This window comes from Spinacia oleracea, chromosome 1 (assembly GCF_020520425.1).
Source record: "Spinacia oleracea cultivar Varoflay chromosome 1, BTI_SOV_V1, whole genome shotgun sequence".
In the NCBI taxonomy this organism is placed as follows: Eukaryota; Viridiplantae; Streptophyta; class Magnoliopsida; order Caryophyllales; family Amaranthaceae; genus Spinacia; species Spinacia oleracea.
Genome location: NC_079487.1, coordinates 15832335 through 15844590, shown reverse-complemented (window position 1 = coordinate 15844590; position 12256 = coordinate 15832335).

Genomic DNA, 12256 nt, shown 5'->3' with positions numbered 1-12256 from the left:
CATTTTCAAGACGGACTTTGAAGTTGAAGCTTCAAGATGAAGTCGGGCCATACTAGATCACATTTATCTTATGCATGCTTTAAGTTATTTATTGCTATTAAATATGTCTTAAATATGCATGAGATCAAAGCTTGATTATTTTGCATGATTAAGGATTTTAGTTCACTTAAAATCTAACCAACATAGTAAGAGCCTTAAGTTCCAAACTTAAAAATTGAGTTAAAAGGTGCCATGCCAAAATAACACTTACTTGGATAACCTTTACATCAATCTAGTAAGGTACACAAATAACTGTGAGTACATGTTAGTTTTGGTGAAACTCAACGATATAAGTAAGGAGTCCTTTTATGTCGTGGCAAAATCGATAGGTTTACCTAATAAGTTCTTAGACGTACCTATCAACCAAGAGTAGTTTCTAGAACTATTAGCAAAAGGCTTTTGCTTACTTAAAAGATTTTAGAATTGAGTCTAAATACATAATGTGCTTAATTCTTCAATGGGTTTTAGGATCTTGGAATCATTTTATTCACACCTGCCGGAACACATAACTTGAATAAAATGCTTAATGAACATTGAATTATGCATGTATGCTAGAATTTAAGTTTATTAAGAGAAACTGTGAATGATTATTTATTTGTTTATTCTTTTCAATTGTAGTTTTAATTATGGCAAACAACAATTCATTCAATATTCGATCAATTCTCGAAAAGGAGAAGTTGAGCGGGAAAAACTTCCTTGACTGGCAAAGGAACTTGCAAATAGTTCTTATGCAGGAAGAAAAGGAGTATGTCCTGGAAGAGGCGATTCCCGAAGCCGCAGGCGAAGGGGTCACTCAGGCAGCCCTCAATTGTTGGATTGATGCCAACAAGGATGTGAAATGTCTAATGCTTGCAACCATGAGTGCAGATCTACAGAAAACGTTCTTCAACTCAGATGCTTTCACGATCATCAGTGAGTTAAAGAACATGTTCCAAGATCTGGCTCGAGTCGAAAGATTCGAGACTCATAGGCAAATTCTTGAGACCAAGCTTAAGAAAGGCGAGCCCGTAAGTCCACATGTTCTCAAAATGATTGGACTCATTGAGAATATGAGTCGGCTAGATCAGCAGTTCTCTCAGGAAATGGCTGTAGACACCATCCTCCATTCTCTTCATAACGGGTATGATCAGTTCAAGCTGAACTACAGTATGAATAGTCTGGAAAAAACGCTCACTGAGCTTCACGGTATGCTGAAGACCGCTGAAAAGACACTCAAAAGTGATAAGCAAGATGTGCTTATGGTGCGTGGGGGAAAGTTCAAGAAATCTGGAAAGAAGAGGAATGCTAAGAAAGGTGACAAGAAGGACAGCCCAACTAAGCAAACTGGCGCCAAGTCTGAAAAGAGGAAGGTCAGTCAACCCACTTCTGAATCCGAATGCTTCTACTGCAAGAAGAAGGGGCATTGGAAGAGAGATTGCTTGAAGCTAAAGGAAGATCAGAAGAACGGAACAGTCGTTCCATCTTCAGGTATTTTCGTTATAGACTGTATACTTGCTAATTCAACTTCTTGGGTATTAGATACAGATTGTGGCTCACACTTATGTTCCAATTCACAGGGACTAAGAAGAAGTAGAAAGTTAAGCGAGGGTGAAGTCGACCTACGAGTGGGAAATGGAGCACGGATTGCTGCATTAGCTGTAGGAACTTATTATTTGTCGTTGCCCTCTGGGCTAGTTTTGGAACTGGAAGAGTGTTTCCATGTTTCAAGTCTTACTAAAAACATCATTTCTGTTTCTTGCTTAGATGCTAAGGGATTTTCCTTTTTAATAAAAGACAATAGTTGTTCGTTTTATTTTAAAGAGATGTTTTATGGATCTGGTAGATTAGTCAATGGACTTTATTTATTAGATCATGACAAACAAGTTTATAACATAAATACTAAAAAGGCCAAAAAGGATGATTCAGATCTCACCTATCTATGGCATTGTCGATTAGGCCATATTAACTTGAAACGCATTGAAAGACTTCAAAAGGAAGGAATTCTAGAAGCATTTGACTTAGAGAATTATGGTAAGTGCGAATCATGTTTACTTGGCAAAATGACAAAAGCAACCTTTCTCTAAAGTTGGAGAAAGAGCAACTGAACTATTGGGTTTAATCCATACAGATGTATGTGGACCAATGAGTACAAATGCTAGGGGTGGTTTCAGCTACTTTATCACTTTCTCTGATGACTTCAGTAGATATGGTTATGTCTACCTAATGAAGCATAAGTCTCAATCCTTTGATAAATTCAAGGAATTTCAGAGTGAAGTAGAGAATCAATTAGGCAAGAAGATTAAAGCACTGCGGTCTGATAGAGGCGGTGAATATCAGAGCTATGAATTTGATGACCATCTGAAAGAATGTGGAATTCTATCAGAATTGACTCCTCCTGGAACACCACAATGGAACGGTGTGTCGGAATGGAGGAATAGAACCTTGCTAGACATGGTTAGATCAATGATGGGTCAGGCCGAACTTCCAATAGAATTTTGGGGACATGCACTAAATACAGCCGAACTCACTATAAATAGAGCTCCGTCTAAAGCTGTTGAAAAGACTCCATATGAGTTATGGTTTGTAAAGCCTCCAAAAGTGTCTTTTATTAAGATTTGGGGATGTGAAGTATACGTTAAACGATTAATTTCAGACAAACTTCATCCAAAATCTGACAAATGTATCCTTGTGGGCTATCCAAAGGAAACAAAGGGGTATTACTTCTACAATACATCTGAGAACACGGTGTTTGTTGCTCGAGATGGTATCTTTTTGGAAAAGAATCACATTTCCAAAATGACAAGTGGGAGAAAAGTAGACCTCGAAGAAATTCGAGTCGAACAACAAACTCTAGAGAATGCTCAAGATGACATTCAGGATGAAACTCAGAGATCTTTAGAAGTTTCTGGTGAGATTTATGGACAATCTAGAGATGTAACCCCGCGTAGATCGCAGAGATATAGATCTCAACCGGAAAGGTACTTAGGTATTTTGACGAACGAGAGCTATGATGTTCTATTACTTGAAAGTGATGAACCTGCGACTTACAAACAAGCTATGACGAGCCCTATCTCCAAGCAATGGCAAGAAGCCATGCAATCTGAATTAGACTCCATGTCTGAAAACCAAGTTTGGGATTTGGTTGATTTGCCAGATGGCTACCAAGCCATTGGAAGCAAATGGGTTTTCAAACTGAAAAAGGACAAGGATGGGAAACTAGAAGTTTTCAAAGCTAGATTGGTTGCAAAAGGTTACAGGCAAGTCCACGGTGTGGATTACGATGAAACCTTTTCACCAGTTGCAATGCTAAAGTCTATTCGGATAATGTTAGCAATCGCTGTATATTACGATTACGAAATATGGCAGATGGATGTCAAAACCGCTTTCTTAAACGGCGTTTTAACAGAAACTGTGTTTATGACCCAGCCTGAGGGTTTTGAGGATCCGAAGAATGCTAAAAAGGTATGCAAGCTAAAGAAATCAATCTACGGATTGAAGCAGGCATCCAGGAGCTGGAATATACATTTTGATGAAGCAGTCAGTGACTTTGGTTTCATCAAGAACGCAGACGAATCTTGTGTATACAAGAAGGTCAGTGGGAGCAAAATTGCTTTTCTAGTATTATATGTCGACGACATATTACTTATCGGAAATGACACTCCTATGTTGAACTCTGTCAAGAATTGGCTTGGGAAATGTTTTTCGATGAAGGATCTAGGAGAAGCACAGTACATATTGGGCATCAAGATTTACATAGATAGATCTAAAAGGATGATTGGACTTAGTCAAAGCACTTATATCAATAAGGTGCTTGATAGGTTCAAGATGGCAGACTCCAAGCGAGGCTACCTACCCGTGTCTCATGGAATAAGTCTAAGCAAGACTCAGTGCCCAAAAACACTTGATGAGCGTAGACGAATGAATGGGATTCCATATGCATAATTGATTGGTTCAATAATGTATGCTATGATATGTACACGCCCGGATGTTGCATACGCACTCAGAGCTACGAGCAGATACCAGTCAGACCCAGGAGAGGCACATTGGACTGCTGCCAAGAATATTCTGAAGTACCTGAAAAGGCACAAAGATGACTTCCTGGTCTATGGTGGAGATGATGAATTAATTGTTAAAGGCTATACAGACGCAAGTTTCTAAACTGACAAAGATGATTTCAGATCACAGTCTGGGTTTGTCTTTTGCCTCAACGGAGGAGCAGTAAGCTGGAAAAGTGCTAAGCAAAGCACCATTGCGGATTCTACAACTGAAGCGGAGTACATTGCTGCACATGAAGCAGCAAAGGATGCTATATGGCTAAGGAAGTTCATAGGTGAACTTGGTGTAGTCCCCTCCATTAAAGGACCAATAGCCCTGTATTGTGATAATAACGGAGCTATTGCACAGGCAAAGGAGCCTAGACACCACCAAAGAGTCAAGCATGTACTTCGTAGATTTCACCTTCTACGAGAGTTCGTTGAAAGAAAAGAAGTCGAGATAAGCAAGATTGGAACTGATGACAACATCTCAGATCCATTAACTAAACCTCTGCCGCAGGCGAAGCACAACTCGCACACTGCAGCTATGGGAATCAAGCATATTGGAGAATGGCTTTGATGTCCTTATTTAATGTTTTAAAGTTTTAGAGTTTAATACTTTGTAAAACATTATTGGTTAATCATTCACAATAAATGAATAGAATTCATTTTCCATTTAATTTGTGGTTTAATAAATGATGAGTCCCTTCAATTTGACGAAATATTCAAGATAGACTGTCAGGACCAGTCCTGTGACTAAGAGATGTCTATCAAGTGAACTTGAATGTCAAAAGTTTAAAATGGTCCCTGGTCGGAGTTTTCTATAAAATTGGACGCATAGAAAACGTTAGACGACTAGAATGCAAGATGACTAGTAGTTATGTTTCTTGAACTATGTGGACATGGCAATGTCATAATCATTTGCATAGATACTTACTTTGGGAAGACTAGTATCGGACAGACCTATGAAACTTTACTGTAAGAGATGAAAATCTGTCATAAGTAAATTTCATTAAAATTATTAGACACTAAATCCTCAATACCTGTGTGATTTGAGATTACTTGTTTGAGAACTGGTTACTTTGACGTTGACCAACCGTCGCACCGTAAAAGGAGGCTATAAAGGCAACGCTCAGGTAATCACCTATCAAACGAAGTCTAATCTCAAGATCACAAGATTGGGATTGTCCTCCCATAAATCAGGATGAGATGCTTAAAAGTTGTACAAGGCCACTCGGAGAGCTAGAAACTGTAAAATGCATGGCCGTGCTCTGATGAATCATAGGCTATGATTATCTGTTTATTTGATCAGTTAAACTCTGAAACCGAGAAACACCTCTGGACATAATAAGGATGACAACTCTTACCTTATGTTCAAGAGCAAGCATCGAGCGACAAAGGAATTAGGAAATGCACACTTGTCCCTAAGGACAAGTGGGAGACTGAAGGAAATAATTCCCTTGGTCCAAGTATGCATATAATATTAAGTCTAATAAATGCGGTTCAGTATTAATTAACAAGTTAATAATTCAGTGAGATCAAGTGAGCTGAATGCCTAGCTAGAGGCCGCTTCAGTTCAAGTGGAATTAATTATATTAATCCACAACTTACTCTTGACTGAACCCTGAAGGAAATAATGCCCTTGGTCCAAGTATGCATTCTATGTTAAGTCTAATAAAAGCGGTTCAGTATTAATTAACAAGTTAATAAATCAGTGAGATCAAGTGAGCTGAATGCCTAGCTAGAGGTCGCTTCAGTTCAAGTGGAATTAATGGTATTAATCCACAGCTTACTCTTGACTGAACCCGTAGGGTCACACAAATAGTAAGTAAACGGATCAAGTATTTAATAGCATTAAATACTCCATCTATGAATATTCGGAACCGACGGATCTTGGTTTCAGTGGGAGCTAAGATCGTCACAGGCAAGGAATGAATACTCCGGAAACGATGATATTGCCGGAAACGGAAATATGGATCGTATCGGAAATATAAATATTATCCAAGTCGTAGATGTTGCCGGAAACGGAAACATGGTACGTGTCGGAAAATATTATCGGAAATGGAAATATTGCCAGAATCGGAAATATTGCCGGAAACGGAAATATTGTCAGAATCGGAAATATTACCGGAATCGGAAAATAATTCCGGAAACGGAAATATTAAATATTTGTTCGAAACGGAAATTAATTCCGGAATCGGAAATATTAAATATTGTTCGTATCGGAAATAAATTCCGGAATCGGAAAATTTAATCGGAAGCGCATCGTACGAATAAGCATCGGACGAGGCCTGCCGGACGAGGCCCAGCACGAAGCCAGGCCATCGCCGAGCAAGCCAAGCGCGCCGCACAAACAGCCACGCCAGGCCCAGCGCAAGGCCAGGCCCAGCAGGCTGCGCGCAGCGCGCAGCGCGCACAGCGCGCACAGCACGCGCAGCGCGTAGCGCGCGCGGGCGCTGAGTGGGCTGCTGCTCGCGCGCACGCATGGGGCCCATCGTGGCTGCCGTGCGTGTGTGTGCAAGTGTTTGTGTTCGTGCACGTTTCCTAAAACATGCAGAGTTCGGTTAATGATTAAATTCCTAATTCTATTTGATAAATTAATTAAATTAGAGTTCTTGTAGGATTCTAGGTTTAATTAATTTGTATCTGAATAGGATTTCGATTCCCTTTCCATACCGCTATAAATATGAGGCTAGGGCTCACAATTTATAACACAAGTTTCAAAGTATTCAAAGTGAGTTTTTGAGAGAAAAATTCAGTCACACATTTGCCTATAAAGTGCCGAAAATAATAGTACCTTAAGGGCGATTCTAGTTGGTCAATCTTAAGGCGGATCCGGACGTGCTGTGGACTATCTACGGAGGGACGACACTTGGAGTCCTAAAGACTTGTTCTTGTTCGGTTCGGGCGCAGCTAGGGAAGGCACGCAACAAAGAGTATGCATCTAATCTATGCTAAATGATTATGTGTAAATAATATGTTTTCCTGGGTTTATGGTTTTTCCGCATGATTTATGAATTGTCATATGTATCATAACCTAACAGTGGTATCACGAGCCCCTTATTATTTTCATAATCTAAATTGCATGAACATGGTTAAATATTACAAATTTGCAAGAATTAAAAGGGGTGATTAATTTTCGTAATTGTTAATTAATTGCAAATTGCGTTTATTTAATTATACGTACGCAGTTTTTCGGCAGTTTCTTCGTTACTCATCCGAATTGAGTGATTTTTGTGTCAATTCCGCATGTAAAAGGCATTCTAAAATTTTGACAAAAATAATATTTTTCTGCCGAACCCAGAATTCTCAAATTCGAAGCCTAACTATGACTTTTCGAGGGTTTTAGTTTTTCGAATGCAAAATTTCGTAAATTTAAGATGTTAAATTAAATATTTGCGATTCTTGTTGATAAATCTTGAATTTTTGATTGACCTACTGCATATGTTTAACAAGTTTGAATGCCTAGTCTTGTTAATTATGCAATCTAATTTGTAATTATGATTAATTTGTTGAAAATTAGAATAATTTAGAATTAATTTGATTTTCATAATTAATTGTAATTTAATTAGAAACCTATGATTAAAAACCACCATAAAAATTGTAAATTTACGATAAATTTTAAATTTTTTATGACCTAGACTTGAATCCATAACAATCGGAAATCAATTGGATAATAAATTTTCGATTTTTTCGCCCTAAAATTATGAAATTAATATTATTTATTAATTTGTCATTAATTTTAAATATAAATTTTAAATTTTTATGCGATTCGTTCATATAACTTGCACGCACGAAGCAATGGACGCTTCGTGTTACCCTTAAGGGGGGTTGTATAATGCGGGCATGCGACGACGAGCAAGGGAGCTCGTCGCCCGTGCGGCACGAATGCAATGAGCAAGGGCGTAGTGCACGAGCACAAGGCAGCAGCCCTGCCTTGTGTCGTGTGCCACGACCAATGGACGAATGGGCATGGGCGTAGGGCGAGCCAAGGCAGTCGCGTGTGGGCAGCAAGCGAGCTGCGCCACAACGCGCGCTGCCTCGCACAAGAGCGCGCAGCCTCGCGCGCAGCGAGCGCAAGCTCGCGTGCCACGAGCGCTGCGCCTAGCATTGCTCGCGCGCACAGCGAGCGATGTCGCCCGCCCAGCGAGCGATGTCGCGCGCCCAGCGAGCGATGGCTCGCGCGCCCAGCGAGCGATAGCTCGCGCGCCCAGCGAGCGATGTCGCGCGCCCAGCGAGCGATGTCGCGCGCGCACTGCGAGCGATAGCCCGCGTGCGATGAGCGCTGGCGCGCGCAGCGAGCACCAATGCGTGCGGAGGCTTGCGATAGGGATGCAGCAGCTATGCGACGAGCGCATGGGCTGCGCGCACATGGCCAGCAATGGCTGTGTGCGTGCGGCCCATGGGCGTGCAACGCGTAGGGTGTTTGCGTTACGATTAGATCGTTTTGAATGTTTAATTTGAAAATTTCAGTTCACGTAATTTTAATTAATTTTAAAATTAATAATTATTTTCTTGGATTTTAATTTTGAATATTATAATTATAATAAATGTTATTTATTCTAATTATTTTACTAAAATTAAAATCATGAATTAATTTAAATGCGACTGAAATTAAATTAAACTTTTTGGATTCAATTATAAATTTATATGAGCTTTAAATTTTAATTAAATTTGTATGTTTCCGGTTAGACTAGAAATACATTTTTATGTTTAAAATTGGTAAAGCATATGAATTTATTGGTTTAAGTGGGAGCGCTTTTTAGTCATAAACTCTTGATTAGGTCTACAAATCCTTAAGGTTAAAACAACTTGATTAGAATTAATAAGGACTGAATAATTGGTAGATTATTGGTGCCCTTGATTAATTGCTGCAAATGTTTACGTGATGCATAATGTGTTTTACTAACCAGCTATGTGGGCCATTCATGATAATGAATGGGTGAATGGTATATATTGTATATGTACTGTTTTGCAGGTTATGAAGTGACTAGTATGACCCAAATAGGATAGAAAATATGGTCTGCGTACCATTAATTTGAATGTAATTGGTCTAAAGTACCAAAGTTATTTTTCAATTCAAATATGGTCTGCGAACCATCAAATAGTTGTAATTAGTTATAGCTTATCCTATTTGAAGAAAATGGTGCCTCCCACGGAGATTTTCAAGACGGACTTTGAAGTCAAAGCTTCAAGATGAAGTCGGGCCATACTAGATCACAAATATCTTATGCATGTTTTAAGTTATTTATTGTTTTAAATATGTCTTAAAATGCATGAGATCAAAAGCTTGATTATGTTGCATGATTAAGGATTTTAGTTCACTTAAAATCTAACCAACATAGTAAGAGCCTTAAGTTCCAAACTTAAAAATTGAGTTAAAAGGTGCCATGCCAAAATATACACTTGCTTGGATATCCTTTACATCAATCTAGTAATAGTTTTCGCTCAGCGAGGTGTTACTTATTGGTCCTAAAGGGGCAAGGTACACAAATAATTGTGAGTACATGTTAGTTTTGGTGAAACTCAACGATATAAGTAAGGAGTCCTTTTATGTCGTGGCAAATTTGATAGGTTTACCTAATAAGTTCTTAGACGTACCTATCAACCAAGAATAGTTTCTAGACTATTAGCAAAAGGCTTTTGCTTACCTAAGATGTTCTAGGATTAAGTCGACAAACTGTGCTTAGTTCTTCAATGATTTTAGGATCTTGGAATCATTTTATTCACACCTGCCGGAACACATAAATTGAATAAAATGCTTAATAAACATAGAATTATGCATGTATGCTAGAATTTAAGTTTATTAAGAGAAACTGTGAATGGTTATTTATTTATTTATTCTTTTCAATTGTAGTTTTTAATATGGCAAACAACAATTCATTCAACATTCGATCAATTCTCGAAAAGGAGAAGTTGAACGGGAAAAACTTCCTTGACTGGCAAAGGAACTTGCAAATAGTTCTTATGCAGGAAGAAAAGGAGTATGTCCTAGATGAGGCGATGCCCGAAGCTGCAGGCGACGGGGTCACTCAGGCAGCCCTCAATCGTTGGATTGATGCCAACAAGGATGTGAAATGTCTAATGCTCGCCACCATGAGTGCGGATCTGCAGAAAACGTTCATCAACTCAGATGCTTTCACAATCATCAGTGAGTTGAAGAACATGTTCCAAGATCTGGCTCGAGTCGAAAGATTCGAGACTCATAGGCAAATTCTTGAGACCAAGCTTAAGAAAGGCGAGCCCGTAAGTCCACATGTTCTCAAAATGATTGGACTCATTGAGAATATGAGTCGGCTGGATCAGCAATTTTCTCAGGAAATGGCTATAGACACCATCCTCCATTCTCTTCATAGCGGGTATGATCAGTTCAAACTGAACTACAATATGAATAGTCTGGACAAAACGCTCACTGAGCTTCACGGTATGCTGAAGACCGCTGAAAAGACGCTCAAAAGTGATAAGCAGGATGTGCTTATGGTGCGTGGGGGCAAGTTCAAGAAATCTGGAAAGAAGAGGAATGCTAAGAAAGGTGGCAACAAAGCCAGCCCAACTAAGCAAACTGGCGCCAAATCTGCAAAGAGAAAGGTCAGTCAACCCACTTCTGAATCCGAATGCTTCTACTGCAAGAAGAAGGGGCATTGGAAGAGAGATTGCTTGAAGCTAAAGGAAGATCAGAAGAACGGAACAGTCGTTCCATCTTCAGGTATTTTCGTTATAGACTGTATACTTGCTAATTCAACTTCTTGGGTATTAGATACAGGTTGTGGCTCACACTTATGTTCCAATCCACAGGGACTAAGAAGAAGTAGAAAGTTAAGCAAGGGTGAAGTCGACCTACGAGTGGGAAATGGAGCACGGATTGCTGCATTAGCTGTAGGAACTTACTATTTGTCGTTGCCCTCCGGGCTAGTTTTGGAACTGGAAGAATGTTTCCATGTTCCAAGTCTTACTAAAAACATCATTTCAGTTTCTTGCTTAGATGCTAAGGGATTTTCCTTTATAATAAAAGACAATAGTTGTTCGTTTTATTTTAAATAGATGTTTTATGGATCTGCTAGATTAGTCAATGGACTTTATTTATTAGATCACGACAAACAAGTATATAACATAAATACCAAAAAGGCCAAAAAGGATGATTCAGATCTCACCTATCTGTGGCATTGTCGATTAGGCCATATAAACTTGAAACGCTTAGAAAGACTTCAAAGGGAAGGAATTCTAGAACCATTTGACTTAGAGGATTATGGTAAATGCGAATCGTGTTTACTTGGCAAAATGACGAAGCAACCTTTCTCTAAAGTTGGAGAAAGAGCAAATGAACTATTGGGTTTAATCCATACAGATGTATGTGGACCAATGAGTACAAATGCTAGAGGTGGTTTCAGCTACTTTATCACTTTCACTGATGACTTCAGTAGGTATGGTTATGTCTACCTAATGAAGCATAAGTCTGAATCCTTTGACAAATTCAAGGAATTTCAGAGTGAAGTAGAGAATCAATTAGGCAAGAAGATTAAGGCACTGCGGTCTGATAGAGGCGGTGAATATCTGAGCTATGAATTTGATGACCATCTGAAAGAATGTGGAATTCTATCAGAATTGACTCCTCCTGGAACACCACAATGGAACGGTGTGTCAGAACGGAGGAACAGAACCTTGCTAGACATGGTCAGGTCAATGATGGGTCAGGCCGAACTTCCATTAGAATTTTGGGGACATGCACTAAATACAGCTGCACTCACTATAAATAGAGCTCCGTCTAAAGCTGTCGAAAAGACTCCATACGAATTATGGTTTGGAAAGCCTCCAAATGTGTCTTTTCTTAAGATTTGGGGATGTGAAGTATACGTCAAACGATTAATTTCAAACAAACTTCATCAAAAATCTGACAAATGTATCCTTGTGGGCTATCCAAAGGAAACAAAGGGGTATTACTTCTACAATACATCTGAGAACAAAGTGTTTGTTGCTCGAGATGGTGTCTTTTTGGAGAAGGATCACATTTCCAAAATGACAAGTGGGAGAAAAATAGACCTCGAAGAAATTCGAGTCGAACAACAAACTCTAGAGAATGCTCAAGATGACATTCAGGATGAAACTCAGAGATCTTTAGAAGAATCTGGTGAGAATCATGGTCAATCTAGAAATGTTACCCCGCGTAGATCGCAAAGATATAGATCTCAACCGGAAAGGTACTTAGG